Below are 20,009 nucleotides of genomic sequence, written 5' to 3' on the forward strand. Positions count from 1 at the left end.
TTTAGTGACTGTTCAAAATTACAATAGCACTGAAAAAATGACTTATGTTTTTCACAGTTACGACTTTTGAAGTCTCCCCATGAGCGTGTGATCCCCTTGAGCGTGTGATCAAAATTCAGATGCTTGGCTACTGGTTCATACTTATGATCGTTGCTGTATCCCAATATGATCACCTTTTGCAACTTTCTGACAAGCAAAGTCAATGGGGGAGCCAGATTCACTTAACAACCAGGTTACTAACTTATTAACTGGAGTGATTCACTTAACAACTGTGGCAAGAAATGTCATAAAATGGGGTAAAATTCACTTAACAACTCTTACTTAGCAGCATAAATTTTGGGCTCAACTGTGGTTATAAGTCAAGGACTACCTGTATTTTGGCTTTGCTGATGTGATTGATGATGATGTACATATTGTGTCCATGTCCCCTATACTATGTTATCACAATCGGCCAGTTAAAGGGTTGCGGAAAGAATCACAGAGACCATGAATTTTGCCATGGGAGCAACTTCTTGTTTTCAGAATTGCTGAGCAATATAAGGGTTTTTGGTTTTTTTTTTTTTTTTACTATGGATTATTGGGATGGCTGAATTAATTCAGTGATTTTGCTTATTTGGACTAGCAACGTGCAAATTATGAGCAATCCTGTATGTCTAAAAAGCCTTACAAGATTTACTAATGCCATGAACAGCAATTAAAAATACGAGCTTCAGCATGTAGGATGATCAATTTTTGCTTAGCTGATTTATAAGCGAGTCCCCAAAGGGAGATATTAGCATCCACAGCTGCGAAGCTACGTGCAAGCCGTTTAGGCTGAAGAGATGCAACCTCAGACGGCAGTTGCTGATGCCTGTGTCTTGACATTTCTGCAGTCTTACATTAAATAAGCAAGCTGCTCGTGGCTCGAAAGTTCCCCCTTTGAAAGCTAGCCAGGTGACTCTAGAGACAAAGCCCCTGGAATTGGTTCATCATGATACGCGGCTTTTCGGGATCCTTTATCATCTCATTTAGTTAGCATAATAGCGCCTCTTGTTTGATTGTGCGGAGCTTTAGAGTAATTACAAAAAGGATAAACCTTTATTGGTAATCTATACCTTTCCCCCAAGTTGTGTTGATTTTAACAGAGCAGCGATGCCAAGAAAGATATTAGTTTCACTGAACCAAACATTTGCAATTAAATCAGAGGATCGAGAACAGATTAAGTGCTAATGAGATGAACAGTATGGATTACAGAAATCTACATTTTGTTCTATTATCTTCAAAATCCTTATAATTAGATAAAGCGAGGTTGGGAATTGCTAACACTTATTAATTGGTGTACACAAATTATAATTTTGTCTGAATCTTTCAGGGTAAGATTTTTTTCCCACCTGCTATCTGAGTCTGCTTGGGACAGTTGGCAGTCTTCCTGTCTACAGAATAATGCTGTGCCAGGATTATTGGCATTGTAGTACAACCAGGCCCCCTTTTCTGGCTTGGCAGCTGTGAAGTTTCTTGTGAATGACGCATGGCCAAATACTGGTGCTGTTAATGGAAACCTTGTGTGTTTCAGACCTACTGATGAGTACCTCTGATACAGGTAGTCCTCACTGACTGCTTCATTGGGTGACACTTCAAAGTCAGGACAGCACTGAAAAAGTAGGTTTATGAGCAGACCTCCAACTCACAAGCCATTGCAGCATTCCTGTAGTTATCTTATTGCCATTACAATCTTCATAGTTAGCTTCCAATGTAAAGGTTGCAGTCACATAATATCTCACTTAACAACACTGTTGCTTAGTGACCGAGTTTCTGTTCCTAATTTGGTCAGTAAGCGAGGACTACCTGTATCAGAGATAGTGTACAGGTAGTCCTCAATTTACAACCACAACTGAGCCCGAAATTTCTGTGGCTAAATGTAGACAGCTATTAAGTGAGTTTTGCTCCACTTTACGACCTTTCTTGCTACAGTTGTTAAGTGAATCACTGCAGCTGTTAAGTTAGTAACATGGTGGTTAAATGAATCTGGCTGACTTGTCAGAAGGTTGCAAAAGGTGATCACTTGACCTCGAGCCACTGCAATCATCATAAATATGAGTCAGTTGCCAAGCACCTGAATTTTGATAGACTAGACTAGACTAGACTAGACTAGACTAGACTAGACTAGAATAGAATAGAATAGAATAGAATAGAATAGAATAGAATTCTTTATTGGCCAAGTGTGATTGGACACACAAGGAATTTGTCTTTGGTGTATATGCTCTCAATGTACATAAGGAGAATAAAATACAGAATAAAAAGATACAACACTTAGTGATAGTCAACGTTACTAATAAGCTATCAAATCGTACTAGGAAACAAATAAAAACAATATAAATTGAAAGATACAGGCAACGTGGTTATAGTAATAAATCACACTTATTTTATTATATAGTAATAAGTGTGATCATGTGACCACAAGGATGCTGCAATGGTGGTAAGTGTGAAAATGATCATGAGTCACTTTTTTCAGTGCTGTTGTAACTTCAGTCATTAAATGAAGTGTTGTAAGTTGAGGACGATCTGTATTTAGGAAGACAATCTCAGCTGAGCCTGTCTATCCTTCAGATAGATGTATGGCAAATACATTTTTTTTCCTTTTCTTGTACTTTTTTAAAAACTCCCTAACATTAGTTCTATCAATAAGGCATTACTTCCACAGAGGCATTATTTCTAGAGAAATTCAATAAATGATTGCTATTATTGATCTAAGATGTATACGTTTTGTTTTCCTTCCAATGAGCTGCTTAGCATAATTTGCAGCCCATAAAAGCATAAACACTTCCAGAAATAATGAAAACACATTTGCAACAAGGTAAAAGGAATGAGAAAGACGAACATAGAAAGGATGAAAAGTGGGAGTCAGTAAATAAAGTTAAGCCACAGTAAAGTTAAACACTTGTCTAAAGAGAAATATCTTTAGTTTTTATTTGAAGGCAATCAGAACACCTTAAACTGGAGCTGTGAACAAGCTAGTGAATGGTGTTGCTCATAGAATCATTGTTTGGAAGATTCAAATCCTTTGCATGTTTCAAAGGCATTTTAGACTATAAATAGTCTAAATATATATGTATATACTCCAAATTGATTGCAGGATCCAATCTGAGTCAGTTACTGGGATCAGAGGTTTAGTCTTTCAAGTTTTTGGACTTGTGTTGGAGCCATTCTCAGGGAATTTCTCTCTAGCAGAGTGTGTGCTTTGGGCTGTCTCTGTGTTGTATTTATATAGTGCCTGGTAGCTGTTGATTGAGGTGTTGATATCTGGCTATTAAGTCATTGGCTATTGTTTACTTGTGCTGCCCAGCCCTCGCCTTCTAAATACTTGATAGGCTGGTGGTAAATCAGGAGGGCCTTTGCACAACTGCGGGTTGTGCACCAGTTATGCCCTTTCCTGGACCAACAGTCCCTACTCACAGTTACTCAGGCCCTAGTCATATCCCGTCTTGACTATTGCAATGCGCTCTACATGGTGCTGCCCTTGAAGAACATCCGGAAGCTCTAGTTGGTGCAAAATGCAGCGGCCCGCACGGTTTTGTGCAGACCCCAGTGTGCACATGTATCACCTCTCCCGCGGGACCTGCATTGGCTACCAATTTGCTTCCGGACGCAATTCAAGATGCTGCTTGTCACCTTTAAAGCAGTGGTGAAATCTGAACAGGTGTGCCACCGATTCGCTGGCTGCACATGCGCGCTGTGTGCCAAACTCATGCTGTGTGCACACGCATGCACGCTGTGCACCAAATACACACTGCACGCACATGCACAATGCACACCAAATGCGTGCTGCATGCATGCATGCACAATACGTGCCAAAAGGAGGCTTGGGAAGATAAGTAGAGCAGCGGGGGGGGGGGGGGAATCAGCTGTGCCATGTGATTTAGATTCACTAGAAAGCAGGATTTCCTGCTTTCTAGCAATTTTAAATCGCACGGCACAGCTGATCGTTGGAAATACTGGTTTGGAGGAACCGGTAGTTTTTTTTTTTTTACTACCGCTTCACTCAAACCGATAGTTTTTATCACTACTGGTTCGCCTGAACCAGTGTGAACCAGTAGCATTTCACCACTGCTTTAAAGCCCTTTATGGCTTGGGACCAGGTTATCTGAGGGACCGTCTCTTGTTGGTCACATCTACCCAACCCATCAGAGTGGGGAAGCAGGGAATGCTGTGGGTCCCATCCCCGAGGAAGATACACCTGGTGGGACCCAGAAGAAGGGCCTTCTCCATGGTGGCTCCTTCTCTCTAGAACATCATTCCCCCAGAGATTAGAATGATCCCCATTCTAATACTCTTCCAGAAGGCACTGAAGACCTGGTTTTGCCAATGGGCCTGGGAAACCCAGAGTAAGATGGAGCCCATTAAATGGCTCATGTGATCTGCTGTCGCCAGGACAAGGGGTGGAGGTGGGGGGGTGATTATATTATGATTTTATTATATTATACTATGTTAATTTATTTGATTCTTTTTATTAGTTTTATTGTTTTAAATGTGGTTTTATATTCTGTAAGCCGCCTTGAGTCGCCATGGGCAAATAGGTGGCAATATAAATTCAATAAATAAATAAATCAAACAACTAAATCAGCATTCCTGTTGACTGACAAGAGGCCTGTTTCCCAGGCTTCAATCACTTCCCTGGCTGTTTTTGTACTTGCTCGTCCAACAATCTTAGTAACTGCAAAATTGAATGTATGTCCTTGTTCATTGTTCATATAGATATAAAAATAATGCTATATTCTACTGGTATATCCTGCATTAATTGCTCTCTCCTTTATACAGCATAGAAAAATCCACACAGGGATATTTTTTTTTTTTAGGATTAATCGAAGAAGCATAGTGTTGTTGCAATTCAGTGTAATAAAACAGATGCAGCTAGGAAATGAAGTCACTTTCAAGGTACAATCATCATAACAACAGGTACGGATAAATCCAGCTATGCTTCTCAGATCAATAATATCAACAATCCAGCCAATTAGAATTCTCACAGTGATTCTACTAGAATCACTATCACATGACAACATATCTGAAGGCAAAGCCATTGAACTAAAAAAAAAAAAAGGAATAGACAACAATGAAATGGAATGAAATAAAAAAAAGATGTTGAGAAACAAGACAATTTGGAGCCATAAGGATATCTAGAAAACAGACATGACAGCTAGCAAATAGTTTACAATCAGACATATGATTCTTAAATTTATTCAATGATATCATGACAATTATAAAAAGCTAATTTCAACCTGCCCATGGTACTCTGCCATAACTCATATATTATGGTAATCAAATGTAATCTGAAGCTACATCAAATCTATGTGACCACAAAGCCGCATTAACAGTCTGTAATTATTCCACCCCACAAATTGAATGGGCTAGTTAGCAATGACTAAGGAGCCTGAAATTTATGCTGCTTCAGAGGATTTTTTTTTTCCTCCTTGCTATTAAAATTTCATGCATAAGATTGATTATGTTTATAGAAATTGACCTCCTTACATTGCAAATGTTTGCCTCAAGGAAGTTGGCTTTGCCTCAGCAACACATAGAATATAATCATGAAAATATAATGAAGAGTTAATGAATGCATAGCACATATTAAGCAGATCAAAGAATGGTGCGGTGAAATGAATTTTTCGGATAATGTGGATTTCTCCTTGTTTTTCTCCCTCTGCTCATTATTTGTAAAGGTGCTTAATACACAAAAGATGAACTGCTGCATAATTAATTTACAAATGTAACATCATGTACATTCTAAGCAAGCTGCAAAATTAGAATATTAATATATTTGCTGGTGATTATGTCAAATTCTTTTTTTGCCCAAACCATGTAATTATTTAATGCAATATTTAACTGTGAGAAACACCAAGGAAACAAAAACAAACACTGGTTAAATTGTGAAACTAGTTCTGTGAACACAGAAAGGTTTTTATTTCAGGCATACGATCTTCCCCATATTAGTTTTTAAAGGCAGTCTGCAATAGGTTGCAAAAAGTATTGGATTTTTTTTTTAATGACTTGGATAGGTGTCTAGTGTAGGGGAGGTATAAATAAATGGATTAATACTCAATTCAAGACCATTATTCTCTGGACATGTTACAACAGAAACAGAACTTTAGTTGTATTAGTCAATTATAACAAAACCAAAGGGTTTTCTTGCACATTAAAATTTAATCTACCATAGTATAGGTAGTCCTCAATTTATGACCACAATTGAGCCCAAAATTTATGCTACTGAGTGAGGCAGTTGTTAAGTGAATTTTGCCCAGTTTTATGACCTTTCTTGCCTCAGTTGTTAAGTGAATCACTGCAGTTGTTAAGTTAGCCACACAGCAGTTGTTAAGTGAATCTGGCTTCCCCATTGACTTTGCTCATCAGAAGGTCACAAAAGATGATTGCATGACCCTGGCACACTGCAACCGTCATAAATATGAATCAGTTGAGACACTGATTCTCAAAAAATGCATATGTTCTATATTGGTGAATATGCTGGATTCCCCAGAGTGTATTTAGAAGGACAGATATAAGATTTCCCCTGTTGAAGATATAAAAAAATTACGTTGATCCACAGGATATAGTCCTGTGACTATCTGCCACTTTTCTGGGATAATATATTTTAATGTATATAAGTAAATATACATCTATTTAATGTAAAATATCATAAATGTTTAAGATAATAATGTGATAGTGAATCATACACAAAAGCTTTTGAATCTGATTGTTTGTGAGGAATTATGATTGCATTATGCATTTTATCATAGTTAAAAGAATAATACTGAGAAATTGAAAAATGCTGTTATTCCAGATATTAATGGCTTGCCTTTTGGAAATATGTAACTTATCTGTCATGGAAGAGATGATATTTTTCACTAATCCATGAATGAAGCAAAGTATTTTCTTGGGCATAGATATTTGTACTTTAACAACAATATTTTTATATGATTATAATACATATTTATAATATAATATTATATTATAGTATTATTTATATTATTATAATATATATAATAATATATATTATTATTATATTATAATTATATTATAATATTATTTGGGTTTTTTTGTAAACCAGTGCCTATATATAAGTTTAACATATAAGGCAGAGTTTTATTTGTTTGTGTTCACCTCCCTCTTTTCCTGATTTTTAAAAATATTTTGTATTTTTATGGAGTGCTTAGTTTAACTTCATTATAGTTGTGGTATTTGAGGGCAATCTTAATATTTCACTTATATTTTATATTTCTTTTAAATAAAGAATACATTTTATTAAAGCATAGACTAGTGGTCCCATGAATGTTTAAAGCTTTATGGATAAATTCTGCTTTAAAAATAGGTAGTAAGATGTTCTATTGGGGTAAATGAGCAAAGTCTGGAACAGAAACTTTAAATCAATTACTCTGTAATGATTATTTTAAGGAATTTCAATGACTTCAAATAGGTTGTGATATGTGATTTGTTTTGTTTTTGTTTTCCCTAATACACAATTAGTTAAACAGTGTAATCAACTAAAACATGTTTTGATAACTCCATATGGACCAGATATTTTTTCCTGCTTCAAAGAAAACTGGGATTGCTTTTATTTTTGATGAAGTCTACTTTTCAAATCAAATCTATTTCATGTCTACATCAGAAACTTGAAAAGATACCTTTAAAGTTGGAATTTCTGACAGTTACGATGAATGGAACATAGAATTAGGATATTATTTTATGATGGAGCCACAGTGGATGCATGCCTAACAATAATGTGTTACTTTGGAGTTGAGATTGAAATTAGTTCATTAACATTTATTAATATTTGTAGCTCAGGTTGTGGATTTAGGCAGAAGTATGTCCTCCAAGCTTACTGCTTGGCTCCCGGACATTTCATTATCAAACCAGGTAACTCACACTGAAGATGTTACCTAGTTTGGTAAAAAAATGTCTGAGAGCTAAGCAGCAAGCTTGGAGGACAACCCACTGCCTAAAGACCCCCCCCACACACACACATATAAAAGGGGCAGGGGTGGGTTCTACTTACCTTTACTACCTTTACTACCGGTTCACAACTGGGCCGCGTGCTCTTCTGCGCATGCACAGAAGCTTCTGTGCATGTGCAGAAGCATTTTGATGACATCGGGGTTGGTGGGCGGAGTCTCCCGCCGGTTTTACTACCAGTTGTATAGAATCGATGTGAACTGGGGGCAACCCACCACTGATAATGGGGCATGATGGCTCAGCGGTTAGGACAGTCCGAGTTTGAGACCCAAGTGCTGTGCAACAGGGCAAGTTCCTTGCCATTTGCTGCTCACCTAGCAGTTCTAAAGATTGAAAATGCAAGTATATACAATTTCTGTGGGAAGGTAACAGTGTTCAGTGTTTTGCCACAGCACAGAGTGCTGTCATGCTGGGGAAACATCTTCAGACAACCCTGGCTCCCTTGGCTAAGTAATGGAGATGAGCACAACTCCCTAGAGTTGGACACAACTGGATAGGCAAATTTGCTCCTAGTAGCACAAGGCCGAAGACACCAGCCTGAAGATGACGAATGAGACTTCGTCGAAATGTCGCCAAGGTACTTCCAATTTTACATGGGAGAAAACTCAAATAACCAAAGACCTACATACAAATACCCACGAAAACCTCAGAAAACAAATATATATATATATATACACCCATATTTTCCAGAGTATAAGACATATCAGACTATAAGACGCACCTACCTTTTTTGGTGAGGAAAGCAAGAAAAAGAAATCTGCCTCTCCCAGTAATTTTGCCTCATTGCAGCAAATAGCAAACAGCCTGCTTTACTTTCATTTTCATTTATTTATTTAATTTATTTATTTATTAATCAAATTTCTATACCGCCCTACTCCCGGAGGACTCAGGGCGGTGAACAGCCAAGATAAAATACAGATAATACAAATATTAAAAGTCCCTTAAATTATTAAATATTTTGGCCGAAACACAGATTAAAACACCCAATTTATAAAATCAAACAAATTAAAAATTTAAAAGAGGAGAGTTAGGCCAGGCCAGCCTGCTGAAATAAAAAAGTTTTGAGAGCACGACAAAACGTGCCAGATCCGGGATCCTCCGTATCTCTGGGTACAGCATGGAAACGGCATTGGTCGCGTTGGTTGATGATCTCTGGAGGGCTCGGGACAGGGCTTGTTCCTCTGTCCTAGTCCTATTAGACCTCTCAGCGGCTTTTGATACCATCGACCATGGTATCATGCTGCACCGGCTAGAGGAGTTAGGGGACACCGTCCTATGGTGGTTCCAATATGGACTCTGTATTTTTCAGATCTTATTAATGACTGAGTGAAGAGTGGAGGTAAAGCTCATTAAATCCACAAGTGACACTAATCCTGGTAGGATACTTCTTACTCTTGAAAACTGAAATGGCATATAGCATCATCTTGATTGATTAGAGAAGTGAGCTGAAAATAATGGAATAATACGTATTATTATTATGTAGTGTGTAATTGCAAAATTCTTCACCCAAGAAACAGAAATCAAACTGTATGGAATTGGTTGGAGGGGCACAGAGAGGCTGATGTGGCAATAGAACTAGTCTTGGAATAGCAATTGATTACTTGCTGGGTGTGAAACAGAAATCATGTGCCAAAAGAAAAAGAAAAATGCAATTTTAGGCTGCATCAATAGATGCTTAGCTTCAAATCACTGGAAGTAAAAGTACCTACTTTATTTTGCATTGGTTAGAGCCCCACATCAATGTCCAAGAGAACATTATGTCTCTATGGAGCCTTCCAAGCAAGGACTTTAGTTTTGTTTTTTCATTCTGCTTAACCATTAAGTTCAGAAGCTCCTGCTAATTTATTGAGATTGTGAGTTATCAATTTTGGCTGCTCAGCAACACATTTCTTTACCCTACCCATAGAAGCAAGACAGAGAATGATGATTCAACTCACTTGTGCGCTACTTTTATTGATCCCATTACAGGCAGGTTAATTGGGCAAATCCCAGTGTTCTGGATTTGGCTGGGATTCAAACCTAACCTCCCTAAGAGTGTATTTCAGGGTCATGGTGCACAAGATTGTGCTATTCATATTCATAGCTGTTGTGTCAGTAGGTTATAGGGATAAAACATTTGGCTAATGCCAAGCAATGGGAAAGTGAGGCATAGAAAGGTGCAAGTGTACTGTTGTTAAGTCATCCAGTTCTAATCTTCTATACTGTATGTATGTGTAGGAGAATTGCAGTGGGAACATGTGAATGGAGCCACACACATTTACAATCAGGACCAGATACTTGGCCCCAAAATTATAGAAACAAACAACAAAAAAAAGCCTTTTCATAACCTCCATCTGAAGAAAGACAGCCAATTTGTCAATTAACCTGAAAAGACAATTGCTACCAGACCTTCAAGATATACCATTGTAATACTACTTTTATTTTAAAGTGATACTGCACAAGTAGTCCTTGACTTACTACGGTTCATTTAGCAACTGTTCAAAGTTACAACAACCCTGACAACAGTGACCTATGACCATTTTTCATACTTACAACCCAGTGGTGGGTTCTAACCAGTGTTACCACAGGTTCTCTTCGCGCATGCGCTTTGTGTGTGATCGCCGCGCGCATGCCCGCTTTGCTTTCACGCGCGCCAAACTTGCACTCCTGCTTGAAGAACAGGTGGTAGCTGTGAAGAGCAAAAGGAATAGCTCCTGCTCAAAGATGAGATGACAGCTGTGACCAGTGGGCATTTTCACAACTTTGTTTTATGTGCCAATTTTACCCATTCCAAGATTGATGGGATCTGTTCAAGGTCAAGACCTTAATCACCCCCTGACTGATTTATTGCAATGTCCTCTACATGGAACTGCCCTTGAAGACTACTGGGAATCTTCAGTTGGCCTAGAATACAGCAGTGTGAATAGTTACGATGATGTAATACCTCTACTCTGGCAGCTGCACCAGTTCCCCATATGTCTCCAGGTACAATTCATGGTGCTGGTTACCATCTCTAAAGCCTTGCGTGGCATAGGATTGTATTTACTTGTGTGACCACTCTTCTCACTATATGTCATCCTATATACTTTAACACAGTGGCCCCCAAACTTTTGGGCACCAGAGATGGGTTCCACAGAGAAAGGTTTTTCCATGGACCGGAGGGGGTGTGGTTTCCTGTGCTGCCAGCATCCCATGGATAGAGCTTTGCTTGTTTGCACAACCCAGTTCTGCATGTCCTCTAACAGGAAGGAAACATTCCAAGTCCCTTTTCTGAAACCATTTAGGGTCCAGAAGATGTCATTGCTTGATGGCGCAAATACTGTTGGCCCTGACCCGGTAGGAATTAAAATAGGCTTAAGTGAAGATGTACAGGGTTCCCATTTGGTAGGATACCTTCAGTTTTAGTTGTGATTACTTTGTTTTGTTTTAAGGGCATACTTTTTTTCTTCTTCTGTATTTTTTGATTTGGCATTGCTCAGAGTGACATTTTTTTTGAGTTGGGCAGTCATATACATACTTTAAATCAATCAATCAATATTAAAATGAATTGGTCAAATATTTTGGCCGTACTGATTTTTTAAAAATAATATTTTTCTCTGTTCAGTGGTCACATTCTGTGAATTTGTTAGGAGTTACACTTTTGAATAATGTTTAGAACCTTGAAAAACATAAAAGGAGTGTATTTCAAAGCACTGAGTATCAGCAACAGAAACGAAGGGGAGAACAAAAACAATACATCTCCTGATACTTCCACCCCAAAAAGGAAATGTAGTGATAAAAGAAAAGAAACAGAGAGAAACTTTTTCTTATAAATCCAAAATGCAGAAGTAAACTAGAAGAAATAATCATTGTGAAAAGAAATATTTGAGCCAATAAATAGGATTCTTGAAAGAAAATTAAACAGATGAGATTTTTTTTCTCTGAGAATAATTAAGTTAGTTTTTTCATAGGGGGGTTGAATAAGATAGAAGATTATCATATATTCACAGCTCAGTATAAATTAATGTGCTAAACAAGTTCCAAAGCTACATGAAAATATTGTTAAGGAGAATTAAAAGTGGACTGAAGCTTCACTGATGGGATTTTAAAATAGCTGCATCAGTAATGACATTTATTTATATATTTAGTAAATGTGTACTAGATCACAAAAGTAACTCTACATAATATTAAGATTAAAAAAACAATAAAAATAAATAGTAATCTCACAGTAAATTGGGAAAAGAAGAAAACAAGATCTAGGAGCAGTAAAGGTAAAGGTAAAGATAAAGGTAAAGGTTCCCCTCATACATATGTGCTAGTTGTTCCCAACTCTAGGGGGCAGTGCTCATCTCTGTTTCAAAGCCGAAGAGCCAGCACTGTCCGAAGACGTCTCTGTGGTCATGTGGCCAGCATGACTAAATGCCAAAGGCGCATGGAATACTGTTACCTTCCCACCAAAGGTGTTCCCTATTTTTCTACTTGCATTTTTTACGTGCTTTCGAATTGCTAAGTTGGCAGAAGTTGGGACAAGTAACAGGAACTCACCCCTGTTATGCGACACTGGGGATTCGAACCGCTGAACTGCCGATCTTTCGATAGACAATCTCAGCGTCTTAGCCACTGAGCCACCGCGTCCCCTAAAGTACAGTACTAAAGTATAAATCTAAACAGCCAATGGAGTGGATCATAGCCCACCTGCCTCCAAGGACTTGTCCTTCAAGCCAGACCAATCAGGAAACAAAATTCACAAAGATTACTGAAATTCTATTTTATTGCTGCGGAGTACAATAAAAAAAATGTGACAGAGTTACTCCTTCCCTCATTCTGTACCAAAAAGAGAATCAAAGTGAAATAATCTTGAGTTTCCACCTCACCTCCTCTTCTTGTTCAAGGTGAATTAATTAAATATAATGATGTTTATATAACCACCATTGCGTTCCTTGTAGGATGGTTAAGGAGGTATTCCTTTCTCACTGGGTTCCTGATTTTTCAAATTCCCCTGGAACATTTTCAGATAAAAATCTCGGCTGGATTTCCTCAAAAAGTAAAACTATTATTCAGAGACACACTATAGGTTGAATTAATAAATGAATCTATCTGTGTATGTCTATAAAGAGAGCTTGCGAGAGAGGGAAATGCCCACATAACACAAAAATCACACAAGTAAAAATACCTGGCTGATTTTTGTCCAGGGAAGCCAAGAAGGGTTGATCTTGATTCATTTGTGGTATTGAAATATCAGTAGTGTAGCATCACAAAGGTGTGTGTATGCATGTGTGTATTGATTTATATGTGCGTCTGCATTCATTCATACTTACTTAAAAATGTAGAACTTTAGACTCCTCTCTCTGTACCCCTCCCCAATGTATTTCCATGCTGCAGTCCTCAATGTGATGATCATTAATTTTCCCATCCTGAACGAAATTCGTAGAGAGATTAATTATAAGGCAACCTGGTGTTCCATGTGGCATAGCTGTCAAGGCGCCTTTCAGAGACTCTTTTGGTGTCTCATAAAGAGCACAGACACCATGTGAAGTAGCAAATGCAAGTGACTAATGGGTATTTTTATTGAACAGTGGACTAAATAGGCACATAAAGCTTCCTGCAAAGGTTACTGCTGCCTTTCAGCGATACTAACCCACTGGGGTACACTTGCTGAAAGAAAACTGGGGTACAGAAGTAAACACAGAAGGCTTTTATTTGTGGAGAGACTGGCAGCGGGAGGCTTTTCAAGACTTCTTGTTTAATTTGCTTCACTGTGAAAATCCATTTACATTAGTTTTATGTCTCCTGCCCAGCCAAAAAGAAATAAAAAAAAAAACCTTACCTCAGAATACTCCCATAAGCAAATTACACACTGTTTAGCCTTCTATAATAAGTATCGATAAGAAGGAGAAAGGAGAGAAAACATTATACCTTCTGTCTAAATAAGTCTAACACATTTACAGTATAGGATACTTGACGATATTAAAAGATGGAATCTCCTTCTCAGGAGTATTAACAATTTCCAGTATGTTCTTTAAGGACCAAGGTGTTTGGCTTTTTTTTTTTTAAACTTAGTTTCTTCCTCTTTTGAAAATTTTGGTATGTGGCCAGAAAATCATTTTGTTTCCTTTTTATTACAACATCGGAGTTTAATCTGTTTTTGATAAGAATGTTTTGCCTGCCTTCTTTTCTTAGATAAGCACAAATTAAGAGTACTACCTATTTTACAGTTCAGTGTCTTACAGCTCCAGTTTTTGGTAACAAAAATAAAATGTTTTTGTAACAAAAGGTAAACACATTTTAAAATAAATTCAAAAATATGTCTCCATTAATGCTTGGATAAATGATTTTCAATTTTATATGAATTTTATAAAACATACATACATGTCACAAACTACACATATGTACAGACTGCTACAGATGAATTTTGCATAAATTTCCACTTTTTCCCAAAAATGTTTTTTCTTATTAAAAAAGTGTGATGAAGATTTCCTGTGCTGCTTAAAAATGGCCAGAAAATTTACAATTCTACTGATGATTTCATACTAGGAGTTATCTCCTTAGCATGATTCCTGTTTTGATTTTTTTTTTAATATTGCTTTTATTATGCAAATAAAAAGAAAATTATTATCTAAATATAATTAAAAATAAGAATAAGAAAAATAGTAATGAATAAAAGAATAATATGTAGAGCAAGCAAAAGAAAGAGGGAGGGAGGGAGGGAGGGAGAAAGATGCCTTCCATTCTTAAAATTTGAATGAAATAATGGCCAAAAAAATAATATTGATTGAACTTTCCAGATAAGCATATACTGTATCTTCTATCCAGGGATTTAATGTCAATTAAGAATTTTATGAATATCAACCCAAACCAATGTCCCCCAACAGTAGGAATGCTCCAGTACACAGAAGGTGAAATCCAATGTATATGACATATTTTCTGATATCTAATAAAGTTAATAAACATTTTTTTTTCTCCATGAAGAAATAGAAGTCAAAATAGAAGCTCAGTGACAAAGCTGGAAATAAGAAAAATTGAAATGCTATCTTCATATGAAAGTCACAATTTAGATAATGAAAATCTAAGGGAATGATGATCCTGTAAGATCTTTTTCAACATGTCAATCTGTTTGAATTAGTAAATTTTTTTTTTAAAAAAAGAATCCCTCTAAGGGAATATATTGAGTCAGGAGACATATTGTCTCTAAGGGAATGAATCTGTCTAGCAGATGACATTTATTTTAACTACATTTATTCATCTCTCTCTCTCTCTCTCTCTCTCTCTCTCTCTCTCTCTCTCCCTCCCTCCCTCCCTCCCTCCCTCGACAGATAGATACATAGATATAGATATAGATATAGATATAGATATAGATATAGATATAGATATAGATATAGATATAGATATAGATATAGATATAGATATAATCAGTGGTGGGTTTCAAATTTTTTCACTACCAGTTCTGTGGGTGTGGCTTGGTGGGCATGGCAGGGGAAGGATACTGTAAAATCTCCAGTCCCACCCCACTCCAGGGGAAGGATACTGAAAAATCTCCATTCCCTCCCCACTCCAGGGGAAGGATACTGCAAAATCCTCATTTCCTCCCGATCAGTTGGGACTTGGGAGGGCGAGAATAGATGGAGGCAGGGCCAGTTAGAATTTTTATTACTGGTTCTCCAAACTACTCAAAATTTCCACTACCGGTTCTCCAGAACTGTAGCCTCCGCTAACATCGTCAGTGTAAAAACTACCATTAAAGAGATATTCGCCATTATGCATCATTGATCAATTTGGCCATTGCGCGCATCATAGGCCCATCCACCCACCTCCAACCTATAATTAGCTCTGTCATTAATTGATGGAGGCCTAGCTCCTGTTGCTTCCTCCCCTATTGCACACCGCTTGGGCTGCCCATCCCAAGTTAAATTGCTGAATTAAACTGATGTATTGGTAGTTTACTTTACTTTACTTTATCGTCATTGCACATGGTACAATGAAATTAAATGCTGTCTTCAGTGTACATTATAACTACAAAAATAAAAACACAAATATACATCCTTTACATTCTATATAATTGAAATTGAAAGCCCGATATTGCACTATACAGTAGAATTCAATATGATTATTGCCCTGGGATAGAGGCTATTTTTCAGCCTATTTGTCCTTGTTTTTATTATCCTGTACCGTCTGCCAGATGGTAATAGTTCAAAAAAAGGGTGCCCAGGATGAGATGGATCTTTAAGAATGTTTTGAACTTTCTTAAGGCAGCTAGAGCTATAAAGCTCTTCCAAGGAGCGTGCGCACGAGCAAAGCAAGCACGTGCGCACGGCCCCATTGCGAACCAGTAGTAAAGATAAGTAGAACCCACCCCTGACTGGCTCCACTCGATCTCCATTGATAAGCAAGGGCTGGATGTCTGATCTATACCTTCTATAGTCCACTATAAGCTCCTTGGTTTTATTTGTGTTAAGGACCAAGTTATTGTCTCCACACCACAAAAGCAACTGTTCCACCTCACCTCTATAGGCAGACTCATTCCCCTCAGAGATTATTTTTTAGATTTTTTTTGGGGGGGGGATAAATAATTTTCAGAAAATCTGTTTTATTAAAATAAATCTTAACTCTGTACATCTAAATTTGATGAATTAGCAATATAAAAATTAAAAAGTCAATTTATTGAATTCAAACCATCATGCATGTTGTCCCTGAAATCCTTAACTATAGGAATGACATTTTGTTGGATTTTTTTTTTTTTACTTAGAAACTAATAATTTACCAGATATTTCTGCCTGGTCCCAATAAGCTTTCTTTACAGCTAGTCCTCTGCTTACAACTGTAATTGAACCTAGAATTATGATCGTAAGTCATGCCAGTCATTAAGCAGATCACGTGACTGTACCCAATTTTGCAATCTTTTTTGTGGCAGTTGTTAAGAAAACGTGTGGTCGCAATTGCCATGGATAAGCAAATGCTGCAATAGTTCAGTAAATCTATTGTCTGCAGTGGACTTTTTTTTTTTTTTTTTTTTTGCCAGCAACTGGAAGTAAAGATTGGTTTCCAGCAAAAAAAATCATAAATCAGAGTCATATGACTGTGGAACACTGCAAATAGCCGTAAATGTATGCTGGATGCTGAACACTCAAAATGCAATAATATGACTGGTGAGGGGGGTGGAGGCGACAAACATTGGAACTTTGAATCTTAACCATAAATATCCACGGGGAAGCCTGTCATAACTTTTAAGCGTTGCTAAGTGAATAATTGTAAATGGAGGATGTAGGTGATGGCAGGGCTGAGCCCAAGGGACAGGTCAAACATGTCATCAGTCATGAGGCACTGCGTGCCCACAAGAGATCCAACTCCAGTCCACCTTGAATTTCTTTCTATTCTTAACTCCTGCTAATTTCCCTTGACCATTAAAAGTCCAGGTTCTTGTAGAGAGCTTAAGCTTGTAATAAATCTTTATACTCATTTGAACTGCCTGAATCTCCTGATTTTCCTGGTGCTCGACAGAGGACTACCTACACATAGGTCGAAAGGAAACTTACGGCACATCAGGTTTTATGTCATGAATCTGCAGTTGATTGGCAAAAGATTTGGAAAGACATTTTCCTTCAAAACAAAACAAAAACAAAACAAAGCATTTAGTGCTTTTCCTGATCCTGGAATTACTGATTTTAAGTTGAATGCCGCTGTACACTTGCAAGTGAAATTTTTTTGAATCTTCCATATTGCCTATAAATAAATAAAAATATCAGTAGAGCAATAACGAGAGCACAAGGGCATTTGTTTTGTTTTTCTGCATATATGCTTCCTTTTTTCTATTTCATCTAGATGCAGGCTGTCTCGAATTTTTAAAAAATGCAGAGGTAAAGAGGTCAACTTATCTTGATTACACCCTGCACCCTTATAGGAGAATGCTTCCTTAAGGAAGAATTCTGAGAAATCATTCACAAAAAAATTCTGCCCACAATTGGGGGGGAATTTGTGAATGCCATTAGTACCTTCTCTGTAAAATACTCCACACAGAGACTCACAAATGCAAACCTCTATTTTCTATTTATTTCTTCATTCACTATATTAGATAATATATAGCTTTCAATTGGAAATGTCAAAGGAAATTACTGAGTAAATTCAAATACCTTCAAATTTGTCCTTATAATTCTTTTTAAAATGTCCCTATCTCTTCCTAGGGATCTTTTGGAACGGTGGAAGACTGGCTGCGTGTTGAAAACTCAAATAATAATTTTTAAAAAGAAGAAATTACTCCATTATTGTGACCAGGACCCTAGTTTAGAGGCAGGGGCAGGAAATAAACCGTGTAAAAAGCTCCAAAACTGTGTGAAAAACACCAGGTGTCTCATTTTTGTATTGCCTCTGTCATTCCTTTAAGTGAAAACTACTGGAAACTGGATTCTTAGTGATTTTTGGCTTTTATTATAATCAGCGTGCTGTTCAATTAAACAGCATATGGGCTTAAAAGGTCCTTTTATGTATCAATATAGCTTCAACCTTATTAAATGCATTTAGTGATTATTTTTCCCCTTCCCACATAGATATTGGAGGAAAGTACAGGCAGAGCCAAGAGTGGGGAGAATCTCCCTCAATTTAGTAGCTTGTTCAAATAATCATTGAGAAAAAAAATCATTTTCTTCTTAATTATACTTATTATACTTATTTAAAATATCTAGTACAGCAGAAGTTAAATTTCCAGAGAGAAATCTCTCTGTAAAATATTTGAGAGTTTTCCTTTACTCATTCTTTCCTCAGAACACACACAGAGACACAGACACACAAACACACAATCCTTTGTGCACATAATTTTCATGCAAATGTCTCTGTGTGTGTGTTTGATTGTCATTTTACCCTCTTAGGAATGACACAAGGTCCAGCATGTAGCAAAGAGTGCACAATAACAGCCAGGCTACTAAAGATCATTTCCCCCCTCTCATTGTTTTCTGTCACAATTTATTATCTTTGTAACTAGCACAGTGATTCATCCAGAGTTTGTAATGATGCCAATAATAGACATGCTGCTTATTTTGTAAATTGCAAAAGAGATTTCTTGAACAAAATGATAAAAATCCACGTATGAACCATTATCCCAGTGGAAAAAAAATGGCATTCTAATTTATCTCCTTTTAGGAAATCTACGTATTTGTTTAGTTTATGTCTTAACCAAGACAGGGAAAAACATACAATTTTGCCTTCAAATGGTGCCTCATTTTATGTTATTCTGTTTAATGCCATTTCCTTTATTACAACATAGGCATAAACACAGAAAACTGAAGTAACTGGCTAATGCTCAAAAGCGACACAATGAATTTTATAATCAAACATTCATACAAACGTAGAAGAGATCCATATGTTGTGTGAAAACATAATTTTAAATTTAAGGTAAGCTTTAAAAACATTGCGTTAGTCTTCACACATACACATGGGATGCTCCATTTTCCCCACTGTTGATGTCAAAATGCTGAAAATACAATGAGCTAATTAATTCATAAAATATATGAAGAATGGCTGCAGAATTTGGGTTTGGCTAGTCTAAAGAAAAGAAGAATTAAAGGTGAAATAATAGTAGTATTCCAGTATTTGAAGGACTGCCACAAAGAAGAGGGGGTCAAATTATTCTGCAAAGCACCAGATGGCAGGACAAGAAACAATGGTTGGAAACTAACCAAAGAGAGAAGCAACCTGGAATTAAGGAGAAACTTCCTAATAGTGAGGACAATTAACCAGTGGAATAGCTTGTCTTCAGAAATCGTGGGTGCCCCATCACTGAAGGTTTTTAAGAAGAGACTAGACAGCCACTTATCTGAAACAGTATAGGTTCTCCTGCTTGAGCAGGAGGCTGGACTAGAAGACCTCCAAGGTCCCTTCGAGATTCTATTCTATTCTATTCTATTCTATTCTATTCTATTCTATTCTATTCTATTCTATTCTATTCTATTCTATTCTATTCTACCCTACCCTACCCTACCCTACCCTACCCTACCCTACCCTACCCTACCCTACCCTACCCTACTCTACTTTACTCTAATCTCAAATTCTTCAATTCTTCAAAGAATATCATTCATTCAATGTCCTAT

This window comes from Pituophis catenifer, unplaced genomic scaffold (assembly GCF_029215685.1).
Source record: "Pituophis catenifer annectens isolate HBS135680 unplaced genomic scaffold, rPitCat1.0.hap2 SCAF_3, whole genome shotgun sequence".
NCBI lineage: Eukaryota > Metazoa > Chordata > Lepidosauria > Squamata > Colubridae > Pituophis > Pituophis catenifer.